At 38.1% G+C, this 13423-nt stretch overlaps 1 protein-coding gene across 2 annotated transcripts in view; it reads left to right on the top strand.

Annotated features, from left to right (window-relative positions):
• Positions 1 to 13423, top strand: part of srbd1 (S1 RNA binding domain 1) — a 272374-nt gene that overhangs the window by 195757 nt on the left and 63194 nt on the right. The gene's annotated exons all lie outside the window — the stretch shown is intronic.

The raw sequence follows: 13423 nt of genomic DNA, 5'->3' as shown, positions 1-13423 counted from the left end.
AGGGACTGAAACTGCTCACAGTACTCCAGATGTGGCCTCACCAGCACCTTGTACTGTTGCAGTAAAACTTCCTTACTCTTGTTTTCCAACCCTGTAGAAATAAGGATCCACATTTGATTAACTTTGCTGTACCAGTGTGCAAGTTTTCTGTGTTTCATGCACAACACCACGTCCATTTTTGTTGCAGCTAGCTTTCTGCACTTTAGGAAAGGGTGATGTTAATTCTCCTAAAACATCATATGTATCATAAACTTCTAAAGAAAATAAACAAAAGTATACCATTTTAAACATTTCATTGAATTTTACCAGAAATCAGTTAAATATCAATTTTGGTGAGTTTCATAGATGGTTTCTATCTGTGAAACCTAATGAGATTTTTCACACCACTCTTTGAACCTCGCTTCATTTTATATGTAACACATCTCTATGACACCTCTTTTGTCCTATCTCCTTACTCTCACAAAGCAGAAGTCTTGACACTGTGCTGTTAGTAAAGCCCAGTGTGTGGCTGGACAAGTGCTGCCAGGCAAAATTTATCCTTCCCTGTGTACTTAGTGGGAGGAGACCCAAAAGAAATGCTTCTGACAGCACGCCCTGACTTACAATACATATATCTACAAATAATATGTAAATCACTGCGGGTGTATTTACAATTTGCTTGAGTATGAATGGTAATGCAGGTGAATCTTGGCATGATGAGTCACAGGATTAGCACAATAATCAAGACAACTCGATACAAGGCAACTGTAATATTGTGGTATAATGCAAATAGTTATAAAATGAACAATCTTGATAAGACAGGAAAATGCGCATTATTGAAATTTCTGCACCTATACAGTACTATATTAAGGCCAGAAACTTGAGGTTTGGTTCCAGTTCTGTTCACCCAAGACATAAAGGCAGTCAGACCTTGGAAGCTGTTGAGCTATGAGGGATCAAAGGACTAATGTGTAAGGAAAAAAAAATGGGCTTTACATCATTAAAGGAAAGTGACTTGAGTGATGATCTTGTAAAAACATTTAATATCACATTTATGTTTAATGTATGACAGTATGACACAGGAGGAAGAGAAAATGCAAAACCACTGTTAACTTGAGCCATTCTCCTGAATTCTAGCTGAGAGGAACTCTGCTAGGCAAATGGAAGAAAGTAACTTCTCCACCTATTATCATGTTTGTGATTGACTCATAGCTTGATTTGGGATAGAATAAATTGCATTTCAAACAGGCATTATTGTTAGGATATATAATTTGAAAGTAATGAGGTGTAATATGCAGCGAAATTGAAAAATATCAAATTATTTGTGGAAAAGGTATTCATTTTTACTTTGCATAAATGACTAGATTAAAAAAAATGAAATATTTGTTTCATTATTTTGTATGCATCTCTCAAGAATAATGGGAGCTGTAAAAAGAACCTGGTAAAATGATATCAGGAAGCACTTAAACTTGTGGTTTGACTGCACTTATGAATGAAAAAATGTAACCACAAACATTCCTTATGGTTACTCTTAATATGTTTTATAATTTGTAACATATTCAAATGCTTAAAAGTGTCGGTCAATTTTTTGGCTGTTTACACGTGAATGTCCAAAGTAGTAAGCAACAACTATTGTGTGTCAGGCCAAATCTAATTACAAGTTAAAGGGGAAATGTTCAACAGTTTTTTTTTTAAAAAGAGAGAATCTTCGTGCATACTTACGACTTACACATTTAAATGAGTACCAATGAATTTGCTTACATGGTGCTGTAAGTAAAAGGACTTCATGGTATAGAACTAACTTATAAAAGTAAGACAAGTCCTTGGTATAATTCCTGATCTGCAATGACTTTTCTAATCATATCTGAGATAAAAATGAGGATGAATTTCTGCAAGAGTTTTCCTGCCTAATTGTCATAACTTGAGAAGAGGCATGAAATATCTTGTGAAAGTGCATCCAAATGGAAACTGCTGATGGTCTCAGAGTTCCTAAGCAATTGAGAGGATTGCTTAACAAACTGTTTCTGACTGCACCCATTGAGTGAGGGTAGAATCAGGCATGCCCATGATTCAACCTCATGTCAAATAGTCTATTAGTCACAATGGAAGTGGGATACAAAGAATGATAACTGTTATGGACCAGACCAAACCTCTTTCAAATATGTCAATGAGATAGTCTAGACCCCAACCTTTCCTCACTTAAAGGCAAGTGTAAGGTGCTGTGTTCCAGATGTAATTTGATTGGTTACGCAACTTGATTTTAAGCAAAGCACACGTTATTCTTACCATGTACAGTTAAAATATAATCAGAAGAAAGCGAAATTGCTATAACTTTAACTTATTGGAAAACTTAACATTAATAGATTGTTTAACCACTAAACAGCAACTGTTCCAATATAGTAACAGCCGATAAACACATCCTTGCCAAAGGCAAATTCAGTAAAAGTGATTGGCTCACATGAAATTCTGGCAGCAGAGAGAACTCCAACTTTTATCTGTAACAGAAACAGGAATAGCAACTTCCATATCTAGCTTCAAGATCACAGAAACTACTGAAAGATGAACAAAAACCATGGTTCTGTGGGAGCCTGACACCACCCCTTTACACTACTTTTATTCCAACCTTTTTTTAAAAATCTCTGAATCTGTTGAATTTATTGGCTTGGAACAGACCACTCAACCTCACTTCATTAAAAAAAATCCAGGACAAAATACACCTCTTAAAACCAGAATGCCATCACCACCTCTTCCCCCCGCCACCCAATACAAACATCAATATGCAAACTTAAGTTCAGTTTTGCAAACCTTTAGTGTTATGCTGTTAGTAACTTGCAATGCATATGCATTACAGTACATATGCATTACATTGACTTTAAACAAGCTAGCATTCAATACTATAGTACATTTCAATCCATTTCTTCCACCACCGAATTCCTTACTCTTCCTTCATGACAATCATGACAAAGCATCTGCGATTACCTTCCATTGTCCTGCAGCATACATAATTTCCAAAGTAAATGGCTGTAATGATGTTTTTTAGAACATAGAACATTACAACGCAGTACCCTTCGGCCCAATATGTTGTGCCGACCTCTGGAACCAATTTGAAGCTTACCTATCCTACACTATTCCATTTTCATACATATGTCTATCCAATGACCATTTAAATGCCCTTAAAGTTGGCGAGTCTATAACTGTTGCAGGCAGTGCGTTCCGTGCCCCTACTACTCTGAGTAAAGAAAATACCTCTGACATCTGTCCTATATCTGTCACCCTTCTATTTAAAACTATGTCCCCTCGTGCTAGCCATCGCCATCTGAGGAAAAGGGCTCTCACTATCTAACCCTCTCTTTATCTTGTATGTCTCAAATAAGTCACCTCTCAACCTTCTTCTCTCTAACGAAAACAGCTTCAAGTCCCTCAGCCTTTCCTCATAAGACCTTCCCTCTCATACCAGACAACATCCTAGTAAATCTCCTCTGAACCCTGTCCAAAGCTTCCACATCCTTCCTATAATGCGGTGATCAGAACTGCATGCAATACTCCAAGTGTGGCTGCACCAGAGTTTTGTACATCTGCAGCATGACCTAGTCACCCCGAATCTCAATCCCTATATCAATAAAAACTAATGCACCATATGCCTTCTTAACAAGGTAAAAACAATGACTGCAGATGCTGAAAGCCAAATACTGGATTAGTGGTGCTGGAAGAGCACAGCAGTTCAGGCAGCATCCAAAGAGCAGCAAAATCGATGTTTCGGGCAAAAGCCCTGCCTTCTTAACAACCCTATCAGATCAGTGAGGCAATTTTCAGGGATCAGTGTCCACGCGCACTGAAATCTCTCTGCTTATCTACACTATTAAGAATCTTACCATTAGCCCGTCACTCTCTATTCCTGTTGCTCCTTCCAAAGTGAATAACCTCACACTTTTCCGCATTAAACTCCATTTGCCAGCTCTGCAGCTTACTTATGTTCCTCTGTAAGCTGCAACATCCTTCAGCACTGTCCACAGCTCCACCAACCTTAGTGTCATCTGCAAATTTACTAACCCATCCTTCTATGTCCTCATCTAGGTCATTTAGAAAAATGACAAATAGCAGCAGCCCCAAAACAAATCCTTGTCGTACACCACTAATAACTGAACTCCAGGATAAACATTTCCCATCAACCACTACTCTGTCTTCTTTCAGCTAGCCAATTTCTGATGTTTAAATTTTTAGTCTCAAAATCTTTCCAGAAATATTAAAGGATTATGATCAATATGTACAATTGTCTCAGATACATTTCTGGCAACATAAATGTTGAAATGTTGCAATGCCAGCACCAAACTCAAGGTCTCCTCAATTGTGAATGTTTCTGTTGATGAATGTTGAGCTTTCTGGAGAAATACCCAGTAGCCTTTTCTATCATGTCTTCTTGCAAGAGTAGAACACTGGCATCCGTATCACTCGCAGCAATAGTCACTTTGTGAATGGTTTTGTGAAATTAGGTGTGGCTAATATGGGGATGGTGGTTCACACAGCTTTCAGGCATTCTGACTGGAATTTTCTGTACTTTTTCAATAAGTCTCGACCACACTGCTAAACGTCGGTATGAATTTTTGATAAAATGCACTCAGTCCCCAGAATCATAGTACTTCCCTCTTCGTTATGGTATGGGGAATTTCCCAACAACGTTTGGTTTCATATCCAATGGTGGTCATCTTTCTGTGTCCAGTGATATGACTAAGGAATGTACCTTGGGCATTTGCAACCTCACTCTTAACCAGGTTTATAATCAAGCCTGCCTTCTGAAGTCAATTTACCAATTCAGATAGATGCTCCAAATTTTCCTCCTTTGTGACTAATAATCGTCAGATCATCTGTGTGTACCACACAATTGGGTAATCCCGAAATGATCTTATTGGTTTCATGTTTAAAATGTAGCTGATGCATTTCTCATACCAAATGGCATGACTTTAAACTGGTAAACTCCACTTGGTGTCATGAAAGCCAAAATTTCCTTTGCTGTCTTGGATAATGCTATCTGCCAGTATTCTTTTGAGTAAGTCCAGCTTTGAAATATGAATTGCTTGTTCCACCTCTCAATACAGTCTTCCAGCCAGTGAACAGGATGTGAAACACTTCGTAACTGTATTGACTTTGCTGTGATCAACACACAAACATTGGTTACCATTTGACTTTAGCACCATCACTATGGGTGAGCTCCATTTGCTACAACTCACTTCGATATTTTTTCTGAGGGTGCTTTCAATGACTCTTTGAGCCTGTGCCGATTTTGAGGGTTAAGTCTATAAGGATATTGCTTAATTGTAACAGCATTTCCTATTTCTACATCATGTGTAATCATGTTAGTACTTCCCAGCTTATTCCCAAATATCTTTCCATGTGATTGTAATAACTCTTTCAGGTCATTTCAGTTTTCCTGTAGAAGGTAACTCAATTTCCCAATTTTTTGAGATCTTTCTTATTATCCAATTTGATTTGAATATCAAATTCAAATTTATCTAAATTTGGTTCTTCACGCTGAGTTGTAACCAGTACCACATTCTCCTTTTACTTTCCTTCCCTTTCAAAATATCGTTTAAGCATATTCATGTGACATACAGTTTTTCTTCATTCTGGAGTTCTTCTCAAATAATTCACCTCACTCAGTTTCCTTTTGATTTAGTAAGGCCCACTAAACCTTGCTTTTAAAGGTTCACCTATCACTGATTATAATACTAACACTTTCAGTGAAACTATGAATTTTTGATTTCTTGTCTGCTTCCTATTTCATCACATGCTGTACTACTTTCAAATGCTGTCTAGCTAGTCACCCACTCTCTTTAATTTTTTCCTAAAATTTGACACATATTCCAAATATGTGGTCTCTGAACTGTGAGTCATTATTTTTTTCCTTCATTAATTTCTGTAGTCCTCTCACCACCTATCCAAATGTTCAAATAAACTGAATTTAGTTGATTCATTAGATGCATCGTTAAAAGTACAAATGGAAATCTTTTATCCGAGTCCTGTGGATAATCTTAACTATAAGCCCTCAACACAGTCTTCAAAATTCTAATGCTTTTTGCAACTTTGGATTGTACGTAGTTGATTTAAGTTGTTTTATTCCCAAGCTCTGCATAACTTCCTTGAATAATTTTGATGAATCTTGGATTGTTGATCTGATTGTACTTCTATGGGTATACCATATCTAGTTAAAAAAGAGAGTATTCCTTCCACAATCCTTCAAGTCATGATGTTGCATAATGGAATAGCCTCTGGGCACCTAATAGACTGGCAAAATTCAACCACATCTCTCTTCAGTCCAGGCAAATAAAAATGTTTTTATATTTTGGTTTGAGTTTTCCTTACTCACAAATGATCTCCTACTAGTAACTTTGTTACATGCATAACCTTTTTTCTGTACCCCACTGGTAATACAACTTGATGAAGTTCTGTCCATTTTTCATATGCCTGAACATGTTGTGGTCTCCATTTCCTAATTTTTAACCTAGTAATACTCTGGTATACACTCAGATTCTTTTTCTGTGGATGCTTTTTTGATACAAGTATTTTTCATTTTTGTTTTGTAATTCATCTAACCTCTCTGAACGAAAAGTATCTACCTTGTCCTTCATCTGTTCTTGTTTTTTTTTCTCAATCATTTTATCAGTTTCTGATAATTGAACTACAACTTCCTTTTGTTTACTCCTTGATTTCTCCTCCTGTTTCAGTCTGTGGCTTTGTGACCTTGTTACCACACAGACAGGGAAAACCCCATGATTTTCCACTGGCATTTCAACCACAGTAGGTATCACTCCCACCTGTGATACAGCTATATCATTACCAAGGACATACTGTATCTCTGGAATAGAGAATTTTTCTATTTTACTCCTATTACCACTTTTCACCAGTCTCTCCGATCTCACTTTATACAATGGAACACAACTCTTCTCACCATGAATTCCACATTTACTATATTTTCTGGCAATGCTCATTCCAAAGTACGTCCCACCTCATCTCTCTCCATCAAAGATTGACTTGCTCCTGTATCTCTTTTAAAATTTTGGTTACTTCACCTCCTATTCTTGGTAGACATGAATAAACTGTACCCACACAGATAAGAAATCTGGTACTTGGTACTTTCTCCTTAACCAACTCCAGACCAGGCTGTACATTCTTTTGCAGTTCTTTAGCTTCCACTGGGACATCCTTTACACTTTTATAAGCCCCACTGGTTTATCCTGTTTTCCTACATCCATTTTCCCAGTGCTTTTTCTAAACTACCAGCACTGTGACCTCATGCGGCCTACTTTATTGAAGTGAAAAGACCTAAGCTCTTTTGCTTCTTTTTCCCCCTCATGGGTTTCCTTTATGCCCTGTGGTAAACTATGTTTACTATCTTCAATGAGATCTATTTTTCCTTTACTACCTGAGGATTTCTCTCTTCCCCAATTTCTGTCATTCACAGGTCAGCTTCTAACATCAATTTCAAACTTTAATTTATGAACTAATTCATAATCATCTGTCATTTCTGCTACTAATTTCCACAGTCTTAAATCTTTGTTCTTCCACATAAGTTCTCACTACTTCAGGAAGTGAATTTTTGAACTCTTCCAAGTAACGTCCCTGAGTGTCATACGTCTGATCTATTTTCAATGCACTTATCCACCTCTACATTTGACCAGGTTCCCTCCTTAAATTCCTAAAACATCTGTCGTCTTCTGGCACTAGTTCATACGCGCTTAAAATGGCTTTTATCACCTCATCCTATTCCCCAGAAAGTGATGTAAATACCTTCACTAGCTCCACCTAACAATTTTGTTTGAACTAACAATACCTATATGATCACCAACTATTTCATTTGTTCAGCCACTTCTTTAAATGAAATGACCAAGGCTTCTATGTCCTTCTCATCAAATTTTGGTAATACTTGGACATAGGTAAACAGACACCCACCGGACTTTTCGCTATGATGTGTTTGCTGTTCATCACTGTCCCCATCACGACTCTTGTTTAACCCAACCAAGTACAACATTTTAAATTGACTCCTTTCACTGCAAACTTCCAAACTTCAAAACCTCTCTCTTTCTCCCTCTCTTCTGTAGGACCTTCCTTTTATCTTTTTCCTCTGTTGTAATTGTAATTCAAATTGTGTTATTGCCTTTTTGTATTCGAGCTGCTTCATTTGCAGTTGAATTTTAGCCTTTTCCAGTAATTCTATTTGCATTCCTGACAATCTGGGACACCTGCGCCAATCACCTCCACCGCCCCGTGCCGAACACTTTAACTCCCCATCCCACTCTTCCGAGGACATGCAGGTCCTGGGCTGCCTCCATTGCCACTCCCTTACCACCCGACGCCTGGAGGAAGAATGCCTCATCTTCCACCTCGGGACCCTCCAACCCCATGGCATCAATGCGGGGTTCACCAGTTTCCTCAATTTCACTCCCCCCACCTTGCTGGAAGTTCCAACCTACCAGCTCAGCACCATCATTATGACCTTCCCATCTGTCCATCTTCCTTCCCACCTATCCGCTCCACCCTCCTTTCTGAACTCTCACCTTTATCCACCTCCATCCACCTATTGCACTCTCAGCTACCTTCCCCCAGCCCCACCCCCTTCCTAGTTATCTCTCCATCCCCGAGGCTCCCAGCCTCATTCCTGATGAAGGGCTTTTGCCCAAAACGTCGATTTTCTTGCTCCTCAGATGCTGCCTGACCTGCTGTTCTTTTCCAGCACCACACTCTCTTGGCTCTAATCTCCAGCATCTGCAGTACTCACTTTCGCCTAATTGTAAATATAGAGCTGTTGCTTCAATTACATTACCTTTCCTCCCAGACACAGGCAACTGCAACTTCAATTTGCTGGCTAATTCCAGAAACTTTGCCTTGCTCACTTTCTGCAAAACTTTCAAAATTACCTCTTCCAATTCCAGGAAACTCTTATTGACTGAAAGAGCGCAAGGCACGCCCTGTTTAACCCAACCAAGTACAACACCTGGGGGAAAAAAAGCACCAACACTCACCACTGTCCTTGAGTCCAATATTTCTAAACCCAACCTGGAATTAGACATTTTGATCCTGGTCAAGACCCCAATTTATTATGGATCAGGCCAACTCCTTTCAAATATATCAAGGAGATGTCCTAGACCCTAACATTTATTTAAAGGCAAGTGCAAGGTGCTGTGCTCCAGGTTTAATTCGATTGGTCATTCTACTCAGCTTTAAATAAAACACTTTTTTCTTTGCAGTTCTTTTTAACCCTTTGCAGTTAAAAATATAATCAAAAGAACAAGCAGTTAGGACATCTTAACTCTATTAGAAAACTTGACAGAATAATAGGTTACTTAACTATTAAACAACAATTGTTTCAATATAGTAACATCCAATAAACACACCCCTGGCAAAGGCAAATTCAATAAAATAGATTATCGCTCATGCATTTCTGGTATCAGGGAGAACTCCAACTTTTCACTGTAACAGAGAGAGAGTTCCACATCCAGCTTCAAGACTCCAGAAATTACTGACAGCTGAACAAAAACCCTGCTTCTGACTCCACCCATTCATGTTGCTTCTATTGTTCTAACTTTTTTTTAAACAATAAAAAGCTCCAAGGCCCTCCAACTTTCTTTTTTATTTAAAAAAGATCAAGACAAAAGAGACCTCTTAAAACCATAGTACTGACACATAACTTTGAGTCGTGGGTGATGAGGATTAGGGGTCAGCAATTGCCAGTATTTGTGGAATTGTACTGTAGAATGAGTCATGGTCTCGAGTTAAGGAAAACAGAATTTTAGAGAAAGGAAATAAAACATGTGCTCACGGATCTGATTTTAGAAAAAGAAGCTACCAGGAATAATAATGAACAGTTATTTTGTTACCGAAGGAAAAGTGATTGAAAGAAATTTGTGTACATAACAAAGAAAGCAGAGTTCAAAAAAGACATGAACATCAAAAGGAAAAACATGAAATAAGATATTCTTTTATCAGTTTCCTGAGGTATAAACATGTATTTTATATATGAAAGCTGTAATTTTAGAGGGATTTTCTAAATTGACAGATGAATGTAAAAACCTACAGGTGAATTTGTAACTTCAAAAAACTTATTTTTAATTAGTACACGTCTCTGTTCAGTATCCTTTCATATTGATGCCAATGAAAATGAAATTACAGAAGAAAATCCACATAATGTAATTTAGTTTATTTTTCTCTTCGTATAAATAACTTCATGAAATTTATGCAATATCACAGTTCTGCTTGTATTTATAAGTCATGGGATAGATGTTTGCTTGCATATTGTTTATTCAGCCTACCTATCTGTAACAGGATTATACTGTTGTGGAGGCATATTTAAATATTTAGGGGACTTGACAAAATCTGCAAATACTGATTTGTCCACATTAGTCATCCCTTTGTTAGTGTTATCTTTCTAGATCTGAATTTACATGTTGGTCCAATGTATCCCTCTTTATTCCCTAACCCTCTTTGTTCAGGACAAACAGGGTGTATCGAAAATGTTTTAGGTGATATTAGGCTGGGCCAGCAGAATGATCCAGCTACACTCCTCGTACAGGCTTGCCTCCCTCAGGAAATCCATTGAGCCTACGGGATTTGGTTGCAGTCCTTGGGATCTTGTGTCCGATCCTGGAATACTATCAAAAAGTTCTGTTACCCACTGATTTCAAAGGACCTCCAACTCTGAAAATTAACGTTATAATTTATTCCTTCCACCGCTCTCTTGTGATTTTGTAATATTTGCAAAAGGTCCAATATCAACTTAGAAGTGCACCAATGAAATTGGGTGCTTAAATCATATGAAAAGCAACTAATGTGTAAAACAGGCTAATGGTTTTGCTTGTCTTTCTTGTATTCCAGCCTGAGATTCATGTTTAGTTCAGGTCATGTACTGCACATTTTTGAAAAAACAGGGTAATGTAACAGAAGTGGAAATCTAATTTAAAGAGTCTGTGCCCACCACTAGCTGCTCTCTAAGAAATGAGCATTTCTTAAACTCTACACAGAGAAAACTGTTGGGGCTTTCGTGTTCACCTGGATGGGTGTTTAATCTGTATTTTTACGGGACTAAACTTTTGGCATCTAACATGGTTTAATTTGTGCTTCCTATCTCACTACACTCAGTCACTTTTGTGGCATAATCTTATTCTGATTTGAACTAGTTAAGGTCCTGAATAATATTGTTTAAATTTACATGATTAAGACAATCTGATGATTGTGCTTTTTGAAAACATTGCTTAACAATTTCCTTTTCTTGAAATGGTGTCCAGGAGTTCCAGAAAACCATTCCCATAGCTAAGCCTAGTCTACTCTGCATTTGGGAGTAGGGAATCTATTTTAGACTTTATGTATGCATTGTAAGAACTGTGTCTTTTTATTGTTGTGCCTTTTAAAATCTGTGGGCTGCAAGGAGAAAAAAAACTTTAAATAAAAACAGTGCTTTACTAGTATGGCTACATAATATCACAGGAGAAATTTGTTGCCTCTTGTGAACTCTTTTTTATGCCTACGAGTTCCTGCAATTGTACAAGAGCCAAGAGTCGTTTACAGTGAAGCCGATTGGTTCTCATTTAACTGAGCCAGTTGGAAGTAGAAGCAAGTTACAAAGATATAGACACACAGAGAAATAATAGAAGGGTTTGCTGTTTTTCTCCCCAGCAGAAGCTGCCTACTCTCTGCAGTAAAAGCTCAGTTTAAGCTTGAAGAAAACCAGTTACCTTTTCTGAAGCAATTGCTGTTAGCTGTAATTTGTGAATAGATAAATCAGGGATTTTCTGAGCAGATCAGTTGTTACGCACTCCATATAAGCCAGTGAAAGCTTTTAGAGAGAGACAACTGTGAACACCAAGGGCCTGGCTAGCTGAAGTAGGATTATCACAACATGGGAATTGGGTCGTGAAGACCACTGAACTGACTTTCTAGTTTTTCTCTACCACTGCAACACATCTATTTTCCCTATTTGTTTGTCTGTGTGTGTAGATAGGGGGAGTTTGTAAGGGGATTCGAATTTTAGTTGTGTTATATACTGGTGCTTATGTGCAGCTATAGTCTACTTATGTGTAAGTATTTTCTGTTGAGTACAGAAAACTGGTCCGTGCTTTGTATTAACCTTGAATTGAAAGGCAGATTAATTGGAGTACTTTGTGTACTTTAAAAGAAATAAATTAATGTTTGATATGACTCTAGGAATAGCAGGGCTCAATTTATGGCAGTTGAGCCTTGAGGGCAGTACAATGTGTAATCAAAAATCAAATTAGGTTCCTGTGAGCTACTATTCATATTGCTATGTGTAATAATATTGGGGTATACCTAAATCATAAATAATCACACCTACTTTCTAAGTCTTTCTAAGTCTCCCATTTTCAGGATTTCTCTTTGTTTGAAAACTCTTGTATCGGTTTTTCACTAAAGTGAACTTCTACAGAATCTGAGAAAATGTTATTTTAACCGTCTAAGCATTCACCCACATCCCTATCAATTTGCAGCCAATTTGAGACTCTAAACCATCCTGCAAAGCAATTCCCAATGCCAGTAAGAGGATGTACTTGTGGTAGTAAAAACAAGCAGCCTAGTGAATGGGAGTTAGGTGAGGAGGTGGACCTAGATAGATAGATCTATCTAGAAAAACAAAATTGTAGGACCCAAACCTGAGCAAGGGAGGAATTGACAGTGAGGATAAGAGGAAGACTGAGGGGTCTTCTGTAGATTATTGAGTAGGAAGCAGGGAATTGAATCATGCATCTGTGGCTCAATGGACTGCTTTGTTGGAAGAATAATGGAGTTATGTGAATCAGCTGATTTCCACACAATATTCATTTGCATCACTACAGTGACACTAATGAAGAGATGGAGCACATGGCAAGAAGAGCTCATAAGTCAGATGCTCTAAGATTATAGTTATCTGTCACACGAGCCCTTTGAGGCTAATTATAAAGCTCAGGAGTATGATTGTTACAATAGCCTTTGTGGATACAGAGTGGAGCTGAAAAAAACACAGCAGGTCAAACAGCATCAGAGAAGAAAGTCGATGTTTCAGGTCGCAGCCTTTCACTAGTCTTGATGAAAAGTTCCAACCTAAAATGTCAACACCCCTTCTTCAGGCTCAAGCCCGAAACGTCGATTCTCCTGCTCCTTGGATGCTGCCTGACCTGCTGCGCTTTTCCAGTAACACATTTTCAGCTCTGATCTCCAGTATCTGCAGTCCTCACTTTCTCCTGCTGTGCTTTTTTCCAGCTTTGCTCATTATCCAGTCTGACTATCTCCAAGTCACAATAGCTATTATCAACTCCAAGTTATCAATGATCTATTCAGCTCCACAGCTCACAGCATTTTCAAAAGTTGATCACAGAAGAACATAAGCAAGAACTGGGAACAAGGATAGGCAATTCAGCCTCTCAAGCCTCCTTCACTACGCAAGATCTCATCTTGGCCTCAACTTCAC

This window comes from Chiloscyllium punctatum, chromosome 11 (genome assembly GCF_047496795.1).
Source record: "Chiloscyllium punctatum isolate Juve2018m chromosome 11, sChiPun1.3, whole genome shotgun sequence".
Classification (NCBI taxonomy): Eukaryota; Metazoa; Chordata; class Chondrichthyes; order Orectolobiformes; family Hemiscylliidae; genus Chiloscyllium; species Chiloscyllium punctatum.
This window is presented reverse-complemented; position numbering and strand designations above follow the sequence as displayed.